Raw genomic sequence first — 27719 nt, 5'->3', positions numbered from 1 at the left:
TTGGACATTTGTGTTTTATAATAAAGGTAATAAGGTGGTCACTAAGGTCGTTGGGGAAGGTCCCTACGGTATAGTTGGTGGGATCCTTGTTTGTAAGGATCCAGTCTATGATGCTATCTTTTTGTTGGTCATGTCCAATTCTAGTGGGGGAAAGAATAAGTTGGGAGAAACCGTGTAAGTTAATAGGGAGAGGATTTGGATGAGAGGAGTATAGGGACCAGTCAATGTTAACATCTCCTAGAATTATCGTTTCTTGGGGATAGAAGGTGGTAAGCCAGCTGAGAGTTTGTTCTAGGTTTTCAACGTTGTTGCCTGGAGGTAAATAGGTGACTATGAGATTAATACTTTTTTGGTTGTTTAGGCATAATTTTAGGGCAATCAATTCCTGGTTGTGGATTTTTGGAGGTTGGAGGGGATTCCTAGTGATGTTCAAGGAGTTCTTGAACATAACTGCAATTCCTCCACCCTTTCTAGTTACTCTATCTGCCCTAAGGATGTTATACCCAGGTGAGATGATTTCCTCATCCTTAGTGATAGGTTTGAGCCAGGTTTCAGAAAGACACATGATGTCAGGGGAGTGGGTTTCGAGCAGAGCATGTAAGTTGTGTACTTTGTTGTTGATGCTTCATACATTGAGGTGAAGCATGCGGAGGGAGCCCGCTAGGCTTCTGGCAGTGTTCCAGGAGTTTGGGCCTAGGTCAATGGAAGGGCCAGGGTTGGGGTGGATATCGCCGTCTTTTGTTATGGATATTTTTAAATAGTCAAGTATACCTTGGAGTTTAATTAGTAATTTGAGATGTTCCCTTGTTGAGGATGTTTTTGGGTAACAGAGAGTGAGGTGGAAACTGTAGGGGTTTTTGTTAATAGAAGGGTAGTGAGAGGGATGAATGAGATTAAGGGTGTCATGGGAGTACAGGGAGGTTTGACTGTTGGGTAGGTAGGCACCTGCAGGGTTTAGGGTATCGTATCTCGTTAACAGATAGATTGAGATAAGTAATAGTATTATAAGAGGGAGAGTACTATAAGAGTTTCCTACCATGGCGAGGGGGGGGTGAATTACCTTGCTTCAATTGGTGAGCAAAGAAACTAGGAGGCGGGAGGAGAGAGTGTTAATGGAAGAGTTGAGTGGGTGGGTGGATTGAGGGGGTAGGCTTTGTAGTATAGTCAGGTGGAGAAATGGAGGGGAGTGGTACTGGGAGAGGGACTGTTGTGATTGGGTGGTGGTAAGTGGGATGGGCCTAGAGACCAAATAAATGTAGAGGTAGTGGGGCGGGTGGGAATAGGGGGCAGGAGAGGCGCGGAGCGAGCCAGTAGCGAGGCGAGCTGGGATTACACCACAGAGGTATTACCTTGTTCTTAAGGTAACCGCCTTTAACAGCAGATAGCAGACTGTTTTATTAAATCTAAGGTCTGCTTTCTTAGTAAGATTTTGTTACAGGTAGCAAACAGTTTGTTTTTAAGTACAAGTAGCAAACAGTTTGATTTTAAGTATAAAGTCCGCTTTCTTAGTAGAATGATTTTAAAATAAAAAGTCTGTAATCTGTTTGTTGCTGCCTGACACTAGACAGTTGAAAATACTGTTAAGGAAGGTAGGTTCTTTACCTAGGCAGCTGTTTGAGTGATAAGATTAATATGCAGACACTTTAGTTAGTTGTGTGCATTCGCACAAGGAGAGGGACGTCTCAGGGCTGCCGTGATGGTTGGGTGCCACGCGGTGTACTTTTAGCTTGGGGGCTGATAAGGGAAAAAGAGAGTACAAAACAGATGAAATTATGCAATGCACAAGTCACAGTTAAATTTATCAGTATGAAGTAAAATACTGTAATGGTGTTATTCGTCTGCACAAAACAGCTGAAGATTTTGTTAAATAGCACTAAACAACTGTTTGGCGATACTAAGCTATTCTGAGACGCTGAGGCTACGCCACTAGGCCTTCAGAGCGTGCTCTGTAGCGCGCACTGCAAGCAATATTTACTGCTATTTCAGGATTTAGAAATTAAGCATGTGTAGAGAGTAACGCTGTACATTTAATAATATGGACACACCTCCGCCTTTGGTGTTCCGGTCCAGGCTACATGGCCGAAAAGTGTGGTATGAGTTATAGGCTGGTAGTGCAGGGGTGCTCTCTGGAGCCTTGAACCAGGTCTCAGTCACTGCACAGATATCGATGTTCTCCACTTTAAGGAGTGCCTCGAGGGAGTGCAGTTTGAGATTTAGACTTCGAGCACTGAGTAGCACTTACCCTCAGTTTTTGCCTGGCTGTTTCCTCTTCTCACAGACTCCTCAAAGTGTTTGTCTGCAATTTCCATATATCTTTATTTTATATATTTATTTCCAGTTATAATCCTGATGTTATAGTAGTACGTTTTACGATGTTTTAATTTCACTATTTAGTTTTTCTGTATGACTGCACTCACAAAAGGACACCATGGAAAATACTAAACATAAATTACACACACACACACACTAGCAAGGCATTCTGGGTACAAAAAATCTTATTTATTTAGAAGAACAGTTCCTTACTTGCACTGTGGTTTCACTACTGGATTATTCCATACGATAACTTTCAATGTAAGGTGCTCCACCTGTAAAAGTTGAAAACTCGTTTTTCCAGATTAGAAGATGCTTCTGTTGCAATTAGGATGGAACTATAGTAGCCATTGCTTTAATTTAGGTAGTGAAACATTGTGGGATCAGTCTTTCAATTATGTAATTTCAGGAGATTTCAGCTCCAAGAACAAATTTCCTGGGGTGACCTTATTAACAAACTAAATTACACAGTTCTTGCATCAAAACCTATACAAAATGGAACTGTAGATGGTAAGGAGCACCTGTTCAAATACACTGCATGTAAATGCTTTACAGAAAACAATTAGTAAATCAGAGGCATACGTGATGGTCTATAGTTAAGAAATGACTGCTTTTAAAAGCTGTACTAGGAGGGACCAGCTCATGGACATCTGAGCTGTAAATATGGTGCAAATTAAATTGTAAAATGATTGCAAATATTCCTGATAAATAATTAGTGGGTTTCGCATTAACTTGTTATAGGATTGTAACCAGTGTGATACAAGCTTGAATTTTACTGTATGAACTTATGGATACATATTACTGTTTGGTCTTTGACTTCTGATGATCTTTGAGCCCGGGGTCGTGGCTGAAAAGGGTCACTTTACCACTCCATCCACTGAATTAACAAAGGACTAAAATAAATAAACAAATAACCATTTTGGATCTAGTGATAAATTGACAGACTTCAAAAGTATCCAATCAGAGAGAAGTTTAGTAATGCCCAAGCACTTTGCCATAACAACAGAAACCATGCCACTTAAGTGTCCAGATTTTTGCAGAATGCCCAGATTTTGTGTCATATTTTTGGTCTGTTTGTGTTCTGGCAAGTTACCGAGTTATTCTAGCAACTTTCTAAGTTTATAAGGGGACTATTTAAAATCAGTCCCTATTTTTGGGCCTTTGTCCCCCCCCCCCCATCATTTTTGGCTTTGTCCAGATTTCTTGAGCCAAGTTATTGAGTGGTATGACACAAAGTACTGAATTAAAAGCTTTTGTGAGTTGAAGGAGGACTGCTTTTACAGGCTGGCTAGTTTCACATCTCTTTGTCAAACATGCTTATCCAAAGTGCAAATCAAAAGCAATCAGAATCCAAAAAAGTACTGTCCCTGGTGGGTAAGTCCCCACATCTCATGTGTGTCTGGAAGAACTATACCCCCTTTACTTGCTTATACTAACTGCAAGGCCAGTCCCCCCAGTGTAAATACCAGTTTTTCCTGTTGTAAAAAAAAATATATTTTAAATTTCTTGATACTGTACGAAGAAATAAAGCCACCAAAATGGAATTCAGAAAATAAATCCCAGTTAAACATGTCAAGCCTTTGTCGACTGGTTTGAAGACTGTTTATAACTTTGAGTGGAGTTACGTCAATCTGCTTACACCATCTGAACCCATGCAGGATACTCAGATGGCATCAGTAGCATTAAAGAATCCTATTCTCATAATGTAAGTCGAGCCCTTCTGCAATTTTGTGATAGGTGCTTAATGTACACAGGCTTGTTTGTTGTTATTGAAACCTTCAATGGTGCTCAGCAATGCAAGAACAGACTCATTAGTAACAGTGGTTAAAGGGCACACCTAATAATATAAGGAAGCACAGAACACTAGCCTTGTACATTGAAGCTGTTAAAAATAAATAAATAAAAAGATGAAAATACTGTAGAACAATAAGTGGCCATTAGAAACATAATAGAAAACAGCCTGATGTCCGACCTCTTTTTAAGGCTACGATAATGCAGTATGCTCCGTGGTACAGGGCCAGGTAATTGTGTGACTTGCTCTTCATTTAAGGTCTGGTTAATGGTCTTACAGTGGAAAGGGAATCCCACCATGAGCCACACCCCCTCATTATGGATTATTCTTACCCTAACAGGGCTATTTCTAAGTCTGTATTTTTAGTTTTGCTGTTTGAAGGTTTTGTAGGAGTCCTGTGAGTAGTGAACATGCAATGTGACTGGGTGAATGGATGGCATCTTCACACGCATCATTTGGAAATCAACAGGCTGCAAGAGCAAGACGGATAAACAGGAAAATTTACCTGCCATTGATGTGCAGATATTATTCAAGGCACAAAAAGTATACCTGTACACGGTATATTTTATACTGTTTTTCTCAAATTGCCCAGAAAGTGCAGTTATAGGTCTGGATTCCTTTTCAAAAGTTTGTCTACCTTCAGTATGTTTTTTCCTGAAGATTACTTTATGTATAGATACCCTCTGTCTCTGTGGAAGGAGTCATGTTTCTAAATTAATGCTCCAGGATTTGTGCAATATATTCAGGGCTGGAACTTGCATTAGCCAAATTCATGCTAATTAGACATACTTTAATCACAGCTTAGTATAATATGGGTTTTAACACATACAACATGACATGTAAAAATAGGTTCAAGAAAGAAATTTTTTTTAAGGACAGGTCTGATTATAGTAAGCAGCCAGTTACCTACAGCATAACATCAGTGCAATGCAAACTTACCAAGGATGCTAGGTGTGTGCCAAAGCCGCACAGGGGGAAATGAGTAATGTAGGCCACCCTATACAAGCACATGGTACATTTTGCAGGGGAAGGTTGAGAGCAAGTGTTAAGGGTTGAAAGGTTAAAGAGGAGTTTGCAATAAAAAGTTTCCTCATTCTATAATCACCACTTTGGTTACAAGCTGCGACCAGTTCTGCAGTCAGTCTGCTAAGACCAAACTGCAGCTCACACCCAAGCACAACAAGGTAGATGCAGCTTTCCTCCAAGGACCCAGTTATAACATCACAAGATCAGTGACACACAATATTATGACTATTGATAATTTATGAGTAAACGGTGTGAAACTGTTAAAAGAATCTCAAACCTAACCCCTTCCATAAAGAAGTGTAAAATGTGCTGAACAGGAATAAAATGGATGTGTTTAGAATTATGACTATTGCAGCATCAAGAATTATGCCCAGTATCAACTAACATATGCTATGAATCACTTATTCTAGGACATCCCTTTTTGGGGGCCTAAGTAAAAACAGGAAAGAAATACTGCTCTCTTGGGGTATTGGGAGGGATTTTAAGTATGGAAAAGGAATACTCATTGAGGAAGAATGAGGCTCTCGGGTCAGGTGAAGAGCGTTAGCAATGGAAAAAATGTAGTGGTAAGACAATGTTTTGCTCACACAAAATAAACATCTTGTGCTTTCAATACGCTTGGCACCAACACTATTCTTTCTTGAAGTCAGATTCTTCTTTTTCCCTTACATTTTGGCTTCTTTTGTGAAAGTCAAATATTTCTAAAACAGAGTTAATGAAAACCATACAAGAGCTATTATTCACTAAATGGGAAATGCACACATCATAAATAGTATTTAACAAAGCTAAAATACTCCCCAGGAACACTCTTTTGGATTAAAAGTTTGCATTCTTTCTGCTTCTCAGTCTTTCTTTACTTCTGGACAGGTGACAGTCACATGACTAACCTTTCACCCCAGATCGAGTACACAGTACTAGATTATTGTAGTTCAGAGTGCTTATTTGTTCTGCTTTAGGGCCTAGAAATTACAGCAATATATATAATGGCAGATTTTCCAAATTTGAGTGTAAACTGTAGTACCTGTGATGGTACACGTTATAAGTGAATCCCCTCCCCCTGTAATTAGCAGGAAATATGTACGACTGTGGCAGGAGAGTCAGAAAAAAACATTTTTAGCAGGTAATTCTCCCTTCCATCACAGTGACTTCAGGCTTCTAATGTACTGGTGACAAACTGACTACAGGTTCTGCACTGATGCATCACAGACTGCAAGACCAAAGTAGCAGCAGGAAGACAGGATTTTAGAAACGGACAATTTTTGAAAGGGGCAGAAGAGCTGATACAACAGTTAACACCTGACAGTATGTCCTGTAGAATAGTGGAACAATAACGGAAGGGCAGTGAGTGTCTCTGTTAGAGTAGTAGGGGGAGTTCCAGCCTGTGCCTAACCTGCCAAATGTGGTTTGAAGACTTTGTTAATGTTCTGGTCCTCAACCCCTCAGAATTTATAATTCACTCCTTGACAAACTACGACTCTTGCATTTCTCCTCACAGGGTGAGATTCTGGGCAGGATGCAGTGCCTTTTCCTGATCCCACCCAGGGGTGGGCAAATAATGATCATATCCAGAAGGACACACTTTGAGGGCTGCTATCAGTTACTTCTGCTACAGCAATTCCTCCCAGTCTCCAGAAGGTGCGTTACTGATAAGGTACTGTAAATCTTCATGCTTCATCACCTGAAGATGAACACTAGGGAGACCATTCATTCAGATCCTGACTAGACTTCATGCAGCCGAATATTCAGATGCCACTCATCAACAGCCAAAGTGAACAACTCGTCTCAGGTTGTTTCTTTTAATTCATATCTAAACTCCATCCCATCCCTATGAACAAGTGACCATTACTACAAATAACCAGGCCTCCTTCGAGCCAATGTCAAGGCCGATAAAGTGGATTCACTAAAGTGCACCCTACAAACAGATACGTTCAGAGATAAATGAAAAAAAACACGGTTTTGCAGCACAGATTCTGCCTATAAAATGTACACTATAAGGATGAACCAGCATTTGATACGGTAATCAGCCCTGTTACATGACAGATGTGCCTTTTAATCGGTCAGGAATTGAAGTCTTTGACATACATCTCAAATACCCCCTCCCCCCAACATTCACTCACAAAAACACTTGGCACAATTTGTTTTTCCTAACAGCTGTGATATCAGTCTGGTAAATTAATTACCAGTAAACAAATCTGCCAGGAAGCCCCTAAACGCTCTTCAGTGGTGTCACCAGGAGTATAACTGTGGGCAAACTGGGAAACTGCCCATCTAAAGAAAGTAAGAAAATGAAAGAAATTGTGTGTGTGTAAATAGCTACTGTGCAAACAGATGCAGTGTGTGTGTGTGTGTGTGTGTGTGTGTGTGTGTGTGTGTGTGTGTGTGTGTGTGTGTGTGTGTGTGTTTGTGCGCGCACTTGTGTGCGTACGTATGTGCATATAAGGGGTCTCTCCATTTTTATGAGGGCTGGAATCCTTAGACAAACTGATTATGCTGATGTCTATGGAGGTTGGAGTAGTGATCTGTACACTGCAGAAAAGCATAGGAATACAGCCGCAGAACGACGACAGCCAGCTAGCTGTCCTTCAGAGAAGCAGAAATGTTTTGCAAACTTTCGTGTCCCCTATCAAACATGCTTATGTCATTCAGTCTGTCTGCAACTCTCAACAAAATTGCCAAGAGGAGGGAGGGGTCGCCTGGGTCCCAGAGGTTACATACTTCAAAAACCTACATATAGCCAGTGTGACTAAGACAAATAAATTAGCAAAATACAAACACCCAAGAATTCACTACAATACTCGACTTTCATAGAGACCATTCCTAAGGGAAACTATGAGATGCCTTTTAAAATAAGCTTTAAATTAAAACTGCTTTATCCATCCCCTCAGTTTTAGATTTAAGCACCTAAAACGACTGCTATACAACACAGAGGACAGATTACCTTTTTTTACCTCTACAGATAAAAGGTACAGTAAAAAAAAAAAAAGGTGACAGGATTCAAAGTAAGGCAATGCCTGCCAGCATCAACCAGAAGAAATATCTGCTCATCCAGTAAGTAGTCCAAAGAAAGAAAAAGCCTGCTCCACGTGATACCATTCAATGTATTAATACAATTATTTGGGGGAGTAGCTTTCTAAAGGCAATACTCCCTTCTACAGACATTGAACAGTTGTTTTTTTTTACTGACTACACCTGAAAAGGGTGATGTTTCAAAAGCCAGTCAGAAAGTATTCTGTTAGTCCATCTAGAAATGGTTCAGTTCTCTTACCTTTTTTTCTGTTCTACACTACATGACTTTTATGTTATACTGATTTTAATTTAGGGATAGTCTATTGCTTTTAGAAATGCCGAAAGGATACTAAATGCAACCAGGCAAAACTCAGCTCAGCATTATGACATTTTACAAGATGTAGCTATTTTATTCTCTCTCGCATATATATATATATATATATATATATATATATATATATATATAATATACAGTACTGTAAGACGTTGTCTTGTTCGATTCTCAGCCAGAGCGTCTTCTGTGGGGAGACATGTGTGAATGGGTGTACCTTCATTGAAGGTTGTGAGTCAGGGCCGGCAACTCGGCACATAAAAATCTACTGCTAATCATTAGCGGACCGGAGTTCCGCTGTGGCAACCCCTAACTGGGAAAAGCCAAAAGACACAACATATATATATATTTATTTATTTTTCATATGTATGTATATACACACAAACACAACTGCATTCCTGGATTTTCCCTGTATAGGTGGAGGATTGCATTGTCTGACTTAAGTCAGGAGAGGTATGTATTTTTTTTTTTTTTTTTTAATTTACTGCAAGTAGGCTGGACCTAGAAATCCTTTTTCTCGGCTGTAATATATTACTGTAGTAAAATAATGTATATGGTTATAAATGAAACATTACGCATAAAAAAACTTGTATAATAGCAAGCAGGATGCACACATACAAATTTAACACATATATTTACAAGAAATACATATGGTCCTTTTACTGCAAGACCAGTAACAGCAATTACCACTGCAACGCACTCAGCCTACTAAATAAACTATGGTAGTTTACCAGGATAGGCTGCTAAGGGAATTGTAGGGTCAGCAGATTAAAAGGTCTTCAGATGGGATTTAAATATGTAGCATGTGTTAGCACTTCTGAAAAACACTGGCGATTTATTCATCTGTGTGGAAGGTCAGACTAAGGAGCACTTTGTACAGCAACAGTTTGGGAAGATTACAGTGAAGGGGTTACTGATCCAGTTTCGCAGATTACATCTGACTGTTATATTCAATGCAGTGTCCGAATGTGGTGCATGTTTTTAATTCAACTTACACATCACACAGCAAGAAGTTATTGCAAGACTTTGATGCACAAGGAGGGGTTGGATTTTGTTAGGAGATACAGTGGTACTCCTGACTTGAAATGCTTAAGTGCAATTTGTAATCTATGGCAGCTGCTTGGTGAACCATAAATGACCAGTTTCTGGCCTGTACTTCAGTGTGGGTAAGAGCATTTCTGGAACCTGCTGTAAACTAATGTGAAAGTCTGTGACAGAAGTCAGATAACATGTTTTACTTATTTTTTATTCATTTACATTTAACAACTGGATGGGTGAAGTTGTTGACAAACCCTTTTCAGCCATGACTAGAGGCAACAAGAGTTAAAAGGCAAGGGCTTTTTGACGAATTAAATAGTCACAGTACAGACTGAACGTTTACAAAGTACAATGAAGCACTTAACACTTAGAGTCAAAGTTTGCAATACAGGTTGAAAAACACTTATGTAAAGTATTACAAAAATATTTTAAAGCACTTGTTTGCAGTATTACAGTTAACTTTAGGAGGTTACACAGTTGAAATCGGTAATCCATGGTAAGAAATTATTGGAATTCACCTTAAAACCACAAGAGCCATAAAGTGCAGGTCTCTCTGGAAAGGGTCTAGTCAATATCAGAAGAGTAAGAGGTTTGTAAGTCCAGATCTGCCAATGGTTTTTAAACATTATAGGTATTCTAGAGGTTCAACTAAGACGGCCTCAGTCTGAAGTTTAAAGAGTTTATACTAATGTTTTTGAAACACCATAAAGGTAGTTTTACAAAGCACTGGGTGATGTTAGTATTAGTTTCAATAGCAAATGTGTGTACAGATTTGATAACCACCTCATTTGCCTGCAATAGAGGTTTTGCCACTCACCCACCCTCCCTGAGACTGTTTTATGGATACTTCTGAGGTTAGTACTGGATGTGTCACTGAAATGTTTACAGGGCAAACACAGAAAATGCCCCGAGTAGCCCCTTGTGCTCTCCTCGTGTTACACTGCTTAGTGTTAAGCAACATAACAAATGAAAGACAATTTCATCAGCCACTTAAAGCAACGCAAACTGCAACACAAACAAATTAAAACTTTGCAGTTCTACTGATAACACAGAAATCAAAACACAGAAATGACATGGGAATGGATAAAGGTGATTTCACCAATAGGGATGACTGCAAGTAGGTGCACAGAAACTAGGCAAGATGGAGGTGGAATTTACTGGAGAACCGATCAAAGGAACCAATGTATCGGGAGCAAATAACAGAGGGAGAGAAAAAGAGTGTGATGAGGCCAAGCAGAAATTTGGAGACTGCCTTCCCTATGGTACCCTACCAGCGACTGACGAACAGAGTACATATAGCCACAAAGTAAGGGATAGGGGAGTGTTAAATGAAAGATAAGTTCTGGTTTGAGTTGGTAGTGGAATCTACAACAAAAAATGAGGTAAAACAGGGATAATTAGTAGGACGTATAGAGTAATGTGTGTTAACTATAAGAATCAATCAGTAGATGTTAGAAAAGACTGAGAAATGAGAATACAAAGGCGATGTACAAAGAAACAGTGTGACGATAGTTGTATGGATTCCAACTATGTACAAAGAAACAGTGGGACGATAGTTGTATGGATTCCAACTATGCAATGAAATCTAGGTGCTTTAAGATGTTTCCATGGAAATGTTTGCACATTTTTTCTAGCCCAAGCAAACTCCAGAAATTTTTTCCACAAGTTATAAGCAGTTGCTAGTGGTGCGATAAGAGAGGGAGAGGAACCTGGGAACATTTTTTGAGTATGCAATGAGTTGACAGATTTTAGAAATTTCTTGCAGGGTACTTTGTCGACCCGCGGTGGTGGTGCTGCGGTAGCATTGTCACCTCACAGTAAGACACTGTCCGTTTCTATTCTCAGCTAGAGCATCTTCTGCGTGGAGACATGTGTGAATGGGCGTACCTTCGTTGAAGGTTGTGTGTCAGGCCTGGCAAGCTGGTACGTAAAAATCAACTGCCAATCATTAGCGGACCGGAGTTCCGCTGTGGCGACCCCTAACCGGGAAAAGCCGAAAGACTTGCAGGGTACTTTGTCAGAAATGTTGTGGGAATCACATTATTTTAACTAACAAAATAATTTGTTTGGGCTGAGCCTGAGATAAAAAAAAACTGAATTGCCTGCACACAGTAAGGCTCTACTGATGGTGCTAGCTGCTAAAAAAGAATTGCTAGAAAATGGAAATCAAAAACAAGACTAACCGTAGCAGAATTACTGAATGCTGTAAAAGAGATAAAAGAATTGGAGCTGGCATCTTTAGAAAAGGGAAGGAGCAAAACACAAATAAATAAATGGAATCTGTCTGAACAATCCATATAATATGATTAGGAGTGAAATTTCAGGGAAGGCGGAACTTGAGTAATCTATGTAATGTTAAACCGAATAACTGCTTAAAACAGAAATCACATTTGTATAATACATGAAAAAATATCTGTAACGGCGTGTTTTCTCTTTTTTTGTGTGCGAACATCAGTATGTAATATGTGATGTTAATAAAGATGAGAAACCAAATACAGCAAACAAACTAGGAAAATGAAGCACAAGACCAGCGTGCTAGTGTCCTCCTGAATTGCACAACAACTCTGTAAATCCACTAGAAACACAAAGTCAAGTAACGGAAATCTTCACGAAGGCAACATAAAAAATACTAGCGAGTATTTACTGTCATTTTATAATAGAAGTACCAGCGGATCCCTTTGTTCTACCTTATCAGTTTTGAGGTACAACTGGTTTTACAAGTTATAGTATATAGCTGTTTGACATCTTCCCACACCAACACTGATAATATATTACTGTTATAACATATATATATATATATTTGTCATATTTTATATGTTGTAGTTTTTGTTTATGTTAATGTATGTACAAAGTTGCTGCAGTATTGGTTTATGCTTTACAATTTTGTTGTTTAGGTTTATTGCTATTGTGCCTTTTAGTGTTTCAGTTCGGTTAATTAATGATCAGCTGAGCCTATAAAAGGAGACTCTTTTAAATTTATGGTTATAAAGTTTCTGATGAAGTTTAGCTGATTGAAGCAAACAAAAAGCTCTTAAAACATTTTAATAAACTAGTATTTTTTACGTTGCCTTCATGAAGATTTCCATTACTTGACTTTGTGTTTCGAGTGGATTTACAGTGTTGTTGTGCAATTCAGGAGGACACTAGCACGCTGGTCTTGTGTTTCATGTTAATAAATGTTAACACACACACACACACACACACACACACAAAAACAAAACTTGCCTACTACAATGTGTACTTCCTCTTAAACTGTCCTAAGTGGCACAAAGCATTGCAGAGAGCCACCGTTAGTAAAATCAGTCATAAAAAGCTTTGTAAACTTCACTTCAGCATTGACTGCCTACATGTCCTGATTTAAAATAAATGTGCTCATCAGGTCCATATTATAACATTAATAAAGTACTTTTGTTCTGTGGTAATGCTGGATTTGCCCAAGGCTGCTGACATCAAAGCAGCCATTAATCAAACGTTACCCATGGCTCATCATACCTTAACTACTACTCTGACAGATTCAAACTTTTGTTTACATCTACAGTTTACTCCAATCCTCTTCTCAGCGGCCATCTTACTGTTTTCCTTCCTTCATGCTGCCTGAACACTGCAAAGTCAGTTGCACCAAGATGGGCTAAGTACGCTAACCAGAAGGAATTAACTGGCACAATGAAACTTACTTACTTACAAGAAGTTAAACTGTATTAGAATATTTACTGTACACAGAAATGTAGTAGTAAAGTACTTTCTAAACTAAAAGCACTTGCTGTCATACTTAAAGGATTAACAGTTAATATACATTAAGCTCAAAGCATTACATGCTGACATTAGGGAATGTACCACTGTATAAGCAATACGGAGTGTTACAAGGGGTAGAAACCTGTTTCAGGTAGACTCGAGAAAAGTCTAACAGTGGTTGTTCACTTACAAAACACACTTTCTTTACCCACCATAATGCACCCATTGTGTGCTTTACTGTAACAGCAATAAAAAGGATCCTTTTTTTTTTTTTACCTTTTTGAAGTATATAACTGTAATGAATGCAGGCCTTGGTCACACACAAGCATGCTTTCCGCCAACCCATTTTGTAATTGCCGGTCTGTTCTTCTGAAAGCCTGCAGTGTGCCATGTTAGTTCCTTACTCTGGGTTTGAAGAATACATTTCCCGTTAACTGGAATGGATGAAAACAAGGAATCATATGAATCCCATTAACAGTGCTTAAGTTATGCTGCTTTTTTCCAGAATGGATAATCTTAAGAAGTGATTCATAGCATTCTGGAGCTGTTACTGAGTATTGCATGAACCGGTCATTGAAAGCAATGTTCGTTTCTGCACTGCCTTCTGATGGAAACCAGAAACTTCTGAAGTATGACAACTACTTTACCATCTGTAATTTTGTCACTTACTTTGTACTTTCTACACTGTGAAAAAATAAAACATGACCGTAAATGCTGCAGTCTTGAAATGAAAATCATACGTAAATGCAGAGGAAGCACGCGCGCGCACACACACACACACACACACACACACACACACACACACACACACACACACACACACACACACACACCCCTGAACAGGCGGACAATGTATCTTACTAGAAACACACAGCTCAGAATATACTGTACTTGTCTCTGCCTGCTGGTCAAAAGGTGGTAAATGGTGTGCCTTCTCTACCAAAGTGACACTTTCTTACAGCATGTGGTGCAAATCCTTTGACAGTTAAGAAGATTTTTAAATACACTGTCATTTTAATTTACAAAGATACCAAACTGCAGTATGTGCAACAAGCAAGAAAAGGTACACAGTAAAGCACTAATCACAATATGCTGGAAAGTAAGTACAACAGGACTGGTGTGTCCAGTCAAAGTGTAATGGCAGAAGAGAAGGAACACAGAAGTAGCTTATGACTGCTCAGGATGGTGGACAGATAGATATACAGTTAAAGTATTAAATTAGATGAAGGAGAAATTGGGTGTGAAAGGGATGAAAAATACACTTCTGTTTGAAACTGGATGTAGAAAAGCAGGAGAGAAAGGCAGATGGCGAGTTATGAGCAGACAGCGCAAGGGGGCCAGCAGGCAGACCAAAAAGTGAGAGCTGTTAACTGTTGCCGCATATTAAAGTGTATGGCTATCAGATTGCTAAGCATGAATGAGGGAGAAGCAGGGGAAATTAAGTAGGCATAAGAGCCAGGTGACCACACAACAGCAAGTATAGTTAATAAAACAGATAAAACTGTGCCAGAAAACACATTGTAAGACAGACGAAAAAGGAAGGTAGCTGTTAGAAAAAAATAAAAAAAAAAATAAAAAAAATAAACAAAAAGGAGTTGGGAAGCAAAAAGCAGACTACATTTTAGTCTACTGAAAGTTATTTCTGCCCTGTGGAATCTAGATAAGTCACTTACCCCACACTAGTACCCTACTATTTCAGTTAAATGAAAATAATTATAAATAAATACATTTGCATAAGACAAAAGCATATTAATCACTTTCCACAAGAGAGAGAGAAAGGAAGTTTAAAAATAACACATTTTAGAATTCTATAACCTAGACTAATGTAGTATCCATCACTGGATACAAGCTTTCAGGATGTTATTCCTCTAACTACCCTGTTCCCTTTGTTCTAACTACCCTGTTCCCTTTGTAGCTCCTCACTACCTGTCGCCAAGCTGCATTCTTGTGGAAAAATACTGAAGTCAACATATTTTGTATTCTGTATTTAAAGGGTTAAGCAGAAAAATGTTCACTGCGTGCAAACTGAAATGTTCTGGAAAATGTTGATCACTGAGGAATGCAGGAGTTAATCTTAAACTGCTGATAAAGTTAATGGTGCAAGAATAACTGTGGTACTGGCTGGTAAAAACAAGTAATCAAACTATCAATTTTAATGAATGTTCTGTGTGCTACGTGTATGTACGTGCAGGAGGGTCTATATAAGGAGAACTCAAAGTACAAGTAGCCAGACTGCTGGCATATTACTATCATGTAGCAGATCTCCATGCATGTAAAAATAAAGCTGTTTTACTTGCTTACAAGAACTTGGTGTGATTCTTCCAGAATATGTTAGAAGAGTAAAATCTTCGACATAACTGGCGCCAACGTTAGGCGGCCCTGCACGCGAATCGAACAAAGAGAGGCTGAAAACCTGCGCAGGTGGAGAGAGATCAGGCTCTCCTCGAATGAAAGACCTCCAACTGAAACAGGTTGAAATTAGAGGCCAGTCACTCTTTCCAGATTCAATCCGTGAGGTGGCAGCGAAACAGGGCGGAGGAATCACAAAGGTAAGCAAAAAGAAAAGCTATTTTTGTTGTTTCTGATTGGAATTTTTGTCTAAATTTTAAGGGACTAGTCAAGGGAGAAATTGAATTTTCTCAAAGTATAAGGGGTATATGTGAATAGATTCCATATACAAGAGATCTCAGGAACAGGAATAGTTTCTCGTAAGAGAAATGGGAACAGGAACCAGTTGCCAAAGGCGACAAAACTGAAGATGAAAAGTTTATGTTTGATTTACACCCAAAGAATGTAAAGTATTTAGATAAATGGAAAAAGGAACATGGGTTTAGTGGATGTTTAAATAAGTCAGAATGTCAAAATCTAGTAAGATTACTGCGCAAACAGGCAGGAAATAAGACAAGGAAGCAAAAGAAGGTAGGGATTCCCCAGGCACAGAAATGGCTGGAGGAAGCAAATAAAAACATAAGGAACAAAATTTGAAAAAGGGTGTGGTAATTCAAGTGAAAAAGATGTGTACTTTGTTCAAAAGGAAGATAATGAAACTTCCATAGTCAGTCGTAGTCACCAGAATCCCTCGGCCCCTCCCATCCAGTATCCAGACCCTGCACAGGTTATTGAGGTGCCCCCGACCAGGACCCACCGCAATACCAGGCTTCGTGAGTGTCCCCACGCCACGTATTATATTACAGAGAGAGCCTGCCAACACTCTTGACTTACGCAGCGGAAGTATTAGGAGAGAAGGGGACTGGAAAATTAAGGAGAAGGTAGATCAGGAAGGAGAGGAATACCCACTGATAGAAGTGGCAAATCCTCAAGCAGGCGCAGAAGGCGAGGGTCCTACCATATTGGTCTACCGACCGTGGACCCGTGATGATATCCGAAAAGCGGTAGAGGGGATTCCCCATCCAAAAGTAGATATCGTAAATTCCACAGACGTAGGGGCATGAGAATGAGTTATAGATTAAACGCTGTAGAATTTGAACAAGTAATAAGGCAAATCCTAGGACCTGATTGGCACCTTATTTGCGGAACTTGGGACCCCTGCTACCAGAGGAAGGGGAGCCTTGCCGTTTAACTCCGAAGTGTGTAGAACCAGAATAAAGACTCTCCTAGATAAAATAGAAGAACATTGGAAGCCCAAAGCAGATTGGACTTGCATTAATCAATGCGTTCAATCAGATGACGAAACCGTAGACAATTATCTACATCGTCTCACACAATGTTTTGATGCTCATAGTGGGTTGATTAAGGCAGAAAATCAGGCAAATGACTCGCCCTATGAACAGCAACTGAAAAATGCATTCCTAAAGGGCTGCAAGACAGCCATTGGTAACTTTATACAAAAGCATATGATCACACACAGGACAGCACGTCTACAGCCCCTTATGGATTATGCTAGACATGCTGAGAAATACCTGAAGGAAAAAAAAAATAAAAAAGCCCAGACTTTTACAGTTAGTGAAGATGGAACTTTAATGTTAGTTCAAGGTTCCGCAAATCGCGGAAGAGGGCGTGGCAGGGGAAGAGGACGAGGACGGGGAGGCATAAGTCATTCTGAGGATTTCGAGGGTAGGCAAAAGAGGGGGGAGTGTTTTAAGTGCGGTAAGAAAGGACATTTCGCCAGAGATTGCAGAGGACCGGAGAAACCGATGGTTGCTTCCGGTGGTACCGCATGACTATATGATGGTCAAAAAGACGTAGATGGAGGGTATGAGGCAGAAGAAGAAAGTGAGAATGGGGAAGTAGGTATAAGTGAAGACGATGGGTGGGGACAGGAAATGGCAGAAAATGAGAAATATCAAATGGTAAATCTAACAGCACTAGCATCAACTATGCAATTGGAATCCCAACCAGTGATCACATTGCAAGTTGAGGGCCGAGACATAGAATTTCTTTGTGACTCAGGGGCTTCTAACGTTAGTCAGAAGTACTGCCATATCATCCGATGTTACCTCGGATGAATATGTGCTTGTAAAAGCAGCAAATGGTCGTATTTACAAAGAGCCATTGTCCAAACCTCTGTGGTTTACCGACCCAGAGACGAACCAAACCATACGGTTCCGAGTAATAATTTCAGAAATCTGCCCAGTACATTTACTAGGAAGAGATTTAATGCAAGTGTTCGGTATAGCAGCCGTCCCAACCTCCACGGGATGGTGGCAAGGAGAATAGAACTGAATAGTGCAATGCTATTAGAGGGCAGGGAGATCTACATTACTGGTATAGTAATGATTTGATAGAGACAGGCCCCCAGAGTGTAGTGACGGCTCTTACAAATTTGGCATTAAGCAAATACGGCATAACAAATCCGAAGGTGTCAGATCCATTACATTGCACAATGTATTACAGAAGATGTGCGGACCTGATTTAGAATACTGAAAAGAAATTTCTTAGTTTTAAAGTCACCAAACTAGTATTGCATAGCCTTTTTGGGACACACTAGGTAATTCTGCAGTCACATGTAGCCTTACAAGGGATATGCAGCTGCTGTATAAGAATGAATTAACCACACATATTTCAGTCACGGAGGGTGAAGGAATGTCATGGTACCTCGTGGGTAAGAAAATAACTGAATGGGTAGGATGGACACCAGAACAGTTGGCAGGTAAGGGCATTCAGGTTCAAAAACTTAACTGGGTTACACAAGCCAGACCGACCGTGCACCTCAGGGAAGACAAACCGATACAATCCCCTGGGACATTATGACTATGTCTCCTTACCCCCATGGAAGAATCTCAATTGCAGATGATTCCAAACTCATTATGGTCGAGGGTCAGCACGATATCGGACTGATTAGAACGGCAGGACAGGTAAAGATTACACCCAAGTCAGAATTTAGACCTCATAAACGGCAGTATCCCTTGAGCAGAAAGGCAGAGGAGGGCATTTTACCGTAATCACAGCACTTCTGACAGCTGGAGTATTCATCCTGTGCCCAGTCTCACCATGTAACACGCCCTTATTTCCAGTAAAACCGGATGGGACATGGAGGATGGTACAAGACTTACAGGCAATAAATGCCGCGGTGGTACCTCGGCCCCATAGTCCCGGATCCGTCTATTCTGCTGAACGATATCCTTCCAACAGATAACTACTTTTCTGTAATTGATATCAGTAATGCCTTTTCTCTATTCCCTTGCAGGAAGATAGTAGATTTTGGTTTGCATTTACGTTTATGGGCAAGCGTTATACCTATACCAGGTTACCGCAGGGATACTGCGAAAGTCCGACCATCTTCTCACAAGAGATGTCCACCAATTTGGCTCAGTTCCAACCAGCCCAAGGGTGCCACCTACTGCTGTCGTGGATGATATCCTCCTGGCGCGACTACGGAAGAACTCTGTAAGTCCGAGACTATTCGACTACTACACTTTCTGGCACACGAAGGACATAAGGTAAATAAGTCTAAGTTACAATTTTGTAAATTAGAAGCACGTTACCTGGGTTATACTATCTCTGGGAAGGGCAGGCGATTAGATGACAGCAGAAAGAATGCTATTTTACAAGCCCCCATGCCAACTACAAAAAGAAATGATGTCCTTTTAGGCATTACGAACTTCTGTCGTAGTTGGATTCCCAACTACGCCGAAGAAGTGCACCCGCTATCAGACTTAATTTTGCAATACCGATGGCGGCAAAAGATTTGCTGCACTGGACAGACAAGGCAGTACAGGCATTTACTAGGATCAAGCAACTGATAGCTGGGTCAGCAACATTGGGGTTTCCAGATTACAGTAAGACCTTTATACAGACTGTAGATTGCAAGCAGGGATTTATGACATCTGTTTTAATGCAAATGTATGGAGATAAGTTAAGACCATTGGCATTTTACTCTAGCAAATTAGACTCAGTAGCACGAGCATTACCACACTGTGTGCAAGCAGTAATTGCAGCCGCTTTGGCGGTACAAGCGTCTGCCACATTGGTATTGTTCCATGATCTTACGTTAAAAGTCCCGCACTCTGTAGCAGTCATCCTTCTGCAGGACAAGTTAACATTTCTGTCACCTAGCAGACATTTATCTTGTATGACTACGCTGTTATCGCAGCCACACATGACAATTGAGAGATGCACTACCTTAAATCCAGCGACATTGCTACCTGTTGCTGAAGACGGTATTCGCATGTATGCTTAGATCTCATACATTCTAAAGTTCTACCAAGACCGGATCTTAAAGATCAACCCTTACTACATGCGGACTGGACACTGTTTGTAGATGGGTCAGCACGCAAAACAGAAACAGGCACCACGCAGGTAGGGTATGCAGTTACTACTGCAACTCAGATAATAGAGGCAAGACCACTCCCGGGAACTTATCCGCTCAAGCAGCGGAACTGATTGCTGTGACAAGGGCATGTCTCCTTTCAGAGGACAGGAATGTCACTATCTATACGGATAGTCAATATGCCTTCTCTACGGTGCATGTGTTTGCTCAGCAATGGAAAAATAGGGGGATGGTTACAACCTCGGGGAAAGACATTATGCACAAAGACCTAATCCTTGAATTACTACAAGCTGTCCAACGGCCACGGGTTTGGCCATCTGTAAATGCGCTGCTCATACCCGTGCTAAGGACCCGGTATCACTTGGTAATGCCCTAGCAGACAAAGCAGCCAAAGAGGCAGCTATGTCCAGTACCTTTTCACTTGAAACCACACCTACAGAATTACAACCAACAGATAAATTTGATTTGCAAACCTTACAAGTCATGCAGGAACTTAGCACAGTACAGGAAAAACAATGCTGGACTAGGTATGGTGTTAGGCAGAACAAAGGAATCTATGTGGGACCGGATAATAAATATGTTTTGCCTACTAATCTTTTAGATATGCAGCACTAGTTGTGCATGGCCCTTCCCATCTGGGCCCTGCAGCTATGGTTAGAATTATCCACCTTACCTTTTGGACCAAGGGTTTCATTGCATATGCAAAACGCTTTTGTCTATCCTGCATAGTATGTGCTAAATACCACGGGAGGGGTCAGAGTTGCTCCGCATCATTTCCAACACCCCCTATCCTTTTCATACAATATGTATGGACTTCATCGAATTGACCCCGCACAACTAAAGAAGTTTGTGTTAGTAATAGTAGATGCATTTACTAAGTGGGTTGAGGCTTTTCCGTGACACATCCGGATGCTCAATCAGTGGCTAAAATTTTGGTCAATCACATCGTCCCGCACTTTGGACTTCCTACACGCATCTACTCTGACAACGGCACACATTTTGTCAATCAGATCATACAGAAACTGTCTACAGTTTTCCAAATTGAATTGAAACACCATTGTGCCTACCACCCACAGTCAGCAGGGTTGGTGGAACGCCATAACGGCATTCTAAAAGGCAAGTTGAGAAAACTCATGGCCGAGACACATCAGTCTTGGATTACCTGTCTACCTCTAGCCCTCCTTTCCATGCGCACAACTCCCACCTCAAAAGGAGTCACCCCATTTGAGTTGTTGTATGGGAGACCTTATTACGGCCCGCAGTGGCAAAACTTGTTGCCTGCGGAACGTGAGGGGTGAGGAGATAGCTGAGTACATGAGGAAAATGCTGACCAATACTAACAGCTGTTTAACGAATGATTGTTTTCAGGTTCAAGAGACGACAAGATCACGGAAATCAGACCCGCGAGTGGGTCTGGATCAAAATAATAAACGCAAGAATTGGGCATCCCCAAATGGGAGGGCCCCTACCAGGTGCTAATCGCAACTCCAACAGCAGTTCGGATTAAAGAAAGGTCCTCATGGATCCACCTAACGCATTGCAAAATCATAAAACATTTTAAGTTAAATAAAGACCTGAGTTCCCCTGAGGAACAAACAGACAGCAGCAATCATGAAGGACAATAATGAGAATAAGAGAAAATGGTTCTATTGCAATGTTTTATTGTTTATAACTATTGTGATTGTAATATTTCTGTTTTGGACATTTCTGTCTTTTAATGAAGCTAGCCATTCAAAAAGAGACAAACATACCAGCTGGCATCCAAACTTTAATACATATCAAGCGATTAAATATGCATATGCATCCTCAATGAATGTCTCAAATTGTTGGGTATGTACTGCAATACCTACTGTACACAGTGGCTTAATGTTAGGGACAGCCCTCTGGGAATAAATGATACTTGGAATAGTTTGTTGTTTGAAACCACAGAAGTACCACTGAGAGACAAGGTGGCGCTGCCTCTTCTGGGGCCAAAATGGAACAGTGTGTTTTCAAAAGATTGGGAAAGTTAAGGTGGGGCTGAGCCAATGTAATTTGACAATAGTTCATAATTGTACCCTAGAAGGGCAGTGTGAGACTAAGTTTGGAGCTATAAAAAAAGACATCAATGTAAATGATATTAGTTTTGTTGAAAAATGCTGTATGTATATGGCCTGTTATTTAAGGGGCTAAAGCCAAATGGGAGTTATGAATTTGCAACCAATATTACCATCAAAACAAATGATTGTTATTTTATTTGTGGTAGGAAAGCATATAAATGGTTACCATATGGCTGGTCAGGAAGTTGTGTTTTGGGATATCTGATACCAGCTATCAGCCACGCAAATGCGTTGCCTCAAGGTAAAATATGAAATGCACGTTCACTTAATAAACCTATTAATCCCGTTGGTAACATTGATGCGTCATGGATTTATCACCATGACCTGGCACACGACAGCAGCAAAGGACTCACACATATGGACCTAGGCGATGATGTAATTGCTTGGGCTGGTATTTTGCCAGCATATGGGACAGTAAAATCCATCTGGGAACTGAGAAAACTGTCAAAACTGTTAGAGACTCTGAGTAATGCGACATTTTCAGCGCTAGAATTGGTGACGGACGAATTAACGGCGATGAGAACAGTAGTGTTGCAGAACCGTATGGCTCGATTTCACCCTAGCGGCGAAAGGAGGTACCTGCGCTCTGATACACGAGGAGTGCTGCTCGTTCATCCCTGATAACGAGCACGCGATTCAGAGCCACCTTGAAATAATTCAACAAGTTTCTGAACTGACTAAACCTGGTCCAAACCCTTGACTGACTTTTTTCCAAAACCTGTTTGGAAACTGGGGTTCTGTGTTGATGAACATTTTAATTGCTGTATGTGTTGGTGCAATCATATTTTTGCTGCTTGGCTGCTGTTGCATACCATGTATCAAAATGATAATATCGAAGGTTATCTCTGCCAATGCTACAAAAGCATATTTCTCTGATTATGAGAAGGTATACAACGATCTGGGATTGTGTAAAATAAACAGTATACAAAATGTTGTAAGGGGAAATGTGGAAAAATACTGAAGTCAACATATTTTGTATTCTGTATTTAAAGGGTTAAGCAGAAAAATGTTCACTGCGTGCAAACTGAAATGTTCTGGAAAATGTTGATCACTGAGGAATGCAGGAGTTAATCTTAAACTGCTGATAAAGTTAATGGTGCAAGAATAACTGTGGTACTGGCTGGTAAAAACAAGTAATCAAACTATCAATTTTAATGAATGTTCTGTGTGCTACGTGTATGTACGTGCAGGAGGGTCTATATAAGGAGAACTCAAAGTACAAGTAGCCAGACTGCTGGCATATTACTATCATGTAGCAGATCTCCATGCATGTAAAAATAAAGCTGTTTTACTTGCTTACAAGAACTTGGTGTGATTCTTCCAGAATATGTTAGAAGAGTAAAATCTTTCAACAATTCTACACAGATCTCCTGCCATTCGGCTTGTTAGTTCCTATAAGTGACACCTCTTCAGCCTGGTAAGTTTTCTGTTGTACTTAATTACTAATGATGCATTTCCCCCACCCTGCAGGAGTGAAAGTCAGGTCAAAGCCCACTTCAGTGACCCTCATTACATATTCACAGAGGGGGCCATGTAGCAACAAGGACCCTCATAATCAAGCAGCGACCTAACCTCAGAAACAGCAGCAACAGCAGGTGTATAACTAATTGGCTGAAATTAATGGTGCTAATTAGTAACACACTGCACAAAACAAAGCAATATTTCCAAACGACCAGCCAGCAATTCTAAACAGATACAGAAACAGTATGCCCATGGGACCCAGTGGTACTATTAATGCTGTCATCTGTTTGTGAATCCTGTTAATAGATCTGATCATGTTGTTCTTACTGACATGCCATGTCAGTATTAACTTCTACCACTGAGACACTTTTTTGGTATAATACAAATGTTGAAAGGAAATGGATTAATGTGAACTTTTTGATTTGGGAGGTGGGCTGCCAGCTTTTATACAAATATCGTTTAAAGTGGACAATTGTCCAACTTTGTGGTGATCACTACAAGCAAAATAACTACATTTCCCACCATGCATGCAGCTAATTTCCTCTACAAAGATGACACCTCTGGACTGAGGATAGGCTGCACTTACCTGCCTACGCTGACAATAAAAATTTAGGAAAGTTATGGTCATCAACTTTTCAGTACCAAGCTGATGAATTTGTACGGCAACATATCATTTGCAAACCTGTTTTTTTAACAGAACAAATTAAGCAGACAAACTCCATATTCCATTCTTTTTTAATTTAACTGTAGGCTCATGAAAAATTAGCATACACACATAAATATATTAGTACATGACAGGAGTTGCCTCCATGGGACAATAAGGAAGGATCCTAACTACACTCCATTAAAATTTCTTTAAGCAGTTAATACCCATTAATCTATAGAATATGGATGGACTGTTGTGTACTAATTCTGAACTTAATTTGTACTGGTATTTCTCCCAGTTTTCCACATTGCTCATAGGTTCATAGTTAAGTATTAGGCCAGCTGCTCTTTTGGGCCATTTTAATCCTATCCAATTTCCCTCAGATGTGAGAATCATACCTTGTACTTTCTGTTTATGAGGTAAACACCTTAAACATTATGTCAACCCCCAACCCCATGTTGACTCAGTTGTCATCTGCTGCTTGGGAATCAATTGTAGTACAATGACTTACTTACACATGCACCGGGATTCTTCACTAAATCGGTGTAGAAACTGCAGAAACACAACTTCCTACCAAATGGTACCAGGCTATCGAGAGCACTTGAAGTACTCTGTCATGACAAAGTTTCACTGTGATTCAGTTTAAACTCTGTCACAAGCTTCTCTCTCTTACACTCCTCTCACAATATTTATTTCAGTACTGCTTTGTTACACATATGTGAACATTACAATGCAAGGTTTGTTTCAACCAGATATTTGTAACAAAAGGAAAGGCAAGCATACTGACTTATCCATTCTAGATGTAAAACTTTCTGTGGAAGTTATACAATTCTTCCCTAGAATCATACTCCTCATTTCTGAGGTGAAGCCTGGCTCATTGAATGCACAGAATCCCAAAGGCCTGCTGTTACCACCCACAGTTATTGTTCCAATTCCGCACTTGTGCAGGGTCCTTCCATTTTTAAATGTATTTGTTAACTAGGCTAATGAGCTTGTTGTTTTGGGCTCCTTGTAAGCCAAAACCGGGCCACAAATAGTAGAGTAATGTCAACACATGTACGAACAGTTAAGAGTCATTACTTCAACCCTCAAAGGATAAAAAGTACCATACTCAAGAAAAAAAAAAATTCAGTGAGACACAATGAACATGTAAACCTTCCACAGACTATAGCTGGAGGTCAGGACTGAATCTTCAGAATCGTTAATCAGTGAAAGACAATTCCATAGATTGATGTCTTGTCACTCAGTCAGTCCATATTTGATAACAATCATAGGATCGGCAGACGCTGGTGTGCAAATCAGTCCCAAGTGGTTTGTGTAAGTTTGGTAACACCCAAAGTGGTACACCTACCATCTACAATCTAATAAATCATGACCACTCAGGTCTACTGCTTCAGACTCCAAAATCCGTGCTTCAGTGTGCTGATCACAGTTTCCTTGTACTTGGGCCCCAAACTCTGAGAATCTCTCCCACACATCCGTATACCCTAAATTTCATTCACAGCAGAAAAATCATCTTCAAAATCAAGTTAAGAGGCACTGTTTCTTACAAAGTCATGCAACCCAATCTTCACCGTCACACTTCTTACCCCCTCTCTCATCTTTCTAGCAGCTCTTATCCAGCTACAATGCTATACTGTACTGTTTAGCTGCACACAAGGTGTGTACACACCATATATATTTACATATGAACTTGTTTCCCTGTGTAGCCTACTTTGTGTGCATCTTATGGCAACCTGATTGCACACTATGCCTTTTTTCTTTCTGGTCCGAGACTGAAACTGGTCAGTTCTGATCAGTGATCTACCCTGCTCAACAAATTTGTTTACATACAAAATAACTTTTATTTTATTTATGTACTACATTATTTATTTAATTAATTATTTATTCCAGTCTGTTAACCGGGAAAGTCCATTGGGCCAAGGTAACCCATTTTCAATGGAGGCCCGAGGAGAAAAGCTCCAGACAGAAAGACAATATACAATGTATTAGTACAGCATATGAGAACAGTTTAACATTCAATATACAGCAAGGCAAGATTTTACATCATCTTCTTCTTTCGGCTGTTCCCGTTAGGGGTCGCCACAGCAGATCAACTGTTTCCATTTCTTCCTGTCCTCTGCACCTTGCTCTATCACACCAACCACCTGCATGTCCTCTCTCACCACATCCATAAACCTTATCTTAGGCCTTCCTCTTTTCCTGTTACCTGGCAGCTTCATCCTTAGCATCTTTTTCCCAATATACTCTGCATCCCTCCTCAGCACATGTCCAAACCAACGTAATCTTACTCTCTGGCTTTGTCTCCAAACCTTCCAACCTGGGCTGACCCTCAAATATACTTATTCCTAATCCTGTCCATCCTTGTTACACCCAGTGCAAATCTTAACATCTTCAACTCTGCCATGTCAAGCTCTGACTCCTGCCTTTTTGTCAATGCCACTGTCTCCAACCCATATAACATAGCTGGCCTCACTGCCCTCTTATAGACCTTCCCTTTCACTCTTACTGGTACTCGTCTGTCACAAATCACTCCTGACACACTTCTCCACCCACTCCATCCTGCCTGTACTCTCTTCTTCACCTCTTTTCCACACTCACCATTACTCTGAACTGTTGATCCAAAGTATTTAAACTCATCCACCTTCGCCACCTCTACTCCCTGCATCTTCACCATTCCTCTATCCTCCCTCTCATTCACACACATATATTCTGTCTTAGTCCTGCTGACCTTCATTCCTCTTCTCTCTAGAGCACATCTCCATCTTTCCAGGGTCTCCTCCACCTGTTCCCTACTCTCACTACAGATCACAATGTCATCTGCAAACATCATAGTCCACGGGGACTCCTGTCTGATCTCGTATGTCAACCTGTCCATCACCATTACAAATAAGAAAGGGCTCAGAGCTGAACCTTGATGTAATACCACCTCCACCTTAAACGCATCCGTCACTCCCACTGCAGACCTCACCGCTGTCACACTACCCTCGTACATTTCCTGTACCACTCTTACATACTTCTCTGCCACTCCCGACTTCCTCATACAATACCACAACTCCTCTCTAGGCACCCTGTCATATGCTTTCTCTAAATCCACAAAGACACAATGCAACTCCTTCTGACATTCTCTGTATTCTCCATCAACACTCTCAAAGCAAACATCGCATCTGTAGTGCTCTTTCCTGGCATGAAACCATACTGCTGATCACTAATCATTACCTCCCTTCTTAACTTAGCTTCCACTACTCTTTCCCATAACTTCATGCTGTTACACATCTTGCAATATATGAGCAGAGTCAATCACTTATAAGATATTAGCAAAAACAATACATTTATGTTCATTTAATACACTACATGTATTTAGACAAAGGAATTTTAGAGAGATGAATTGAAGCAGTGGCAGAGATTAGAGTAGAATAGAATAGGGCTAGGTATCAGGAATCAGGTAGGATGGGTACAGGAGCACTCCCAGAGGGAGTAGAGGTGAGAGTGGACTAGGGTTTTAAAGGATGGTAGGTTAGGGGTAGTTCTAATGTAAGGGGGAAGAG

General features: G+C 40.4%; 1 protein-coding gene across 3 annotated transcripts in view; it reads right to left on the bottom strand.

The window, feature by feature from the left end:
* SSBP4 (single stranded DNA binding protein 4) overlaps nucleotides 1–27719 on the bottom strand; it is a 1807268-nt gene that overhangs the window by 554908 nt on the left and 1224641 nt on the right. Inside the window, exon 1 of one of the 3 annotated variants that reach the window (XM_044053844.1) lies at nucleotides 13512–13787. The exons of the other annotated variants lie outside the window; for them this stretch is intronic. The gene's annotated coding sequence lies outside the window, so the exon portion shown is untranslated. Of the gene's footprint in view, nucleotides 1–13511; nucleotides 13788–27719 lie in introns of those variants that run through there. 3 annotated transcript variants of the gene reach the window in all.

Source organism: Protopterus annectens, chromosome 13.part0, assembly GCF_019279795.1.
Source record: "Protopterus annectens isolate FY-2018-M chromosome 13.part0, PAN1.0, whole genome shotgun sequence".
In the NCBI taxonomy this organism is placed as follows: Eukaryota; Metazoa; Chordata; order Ceratodontiformes; family Protopteridae; genus Protopterus; species Protopterus annectens.
This window is presented reverse-complemented; position numbering and strand designations above follow the sequence as displayed.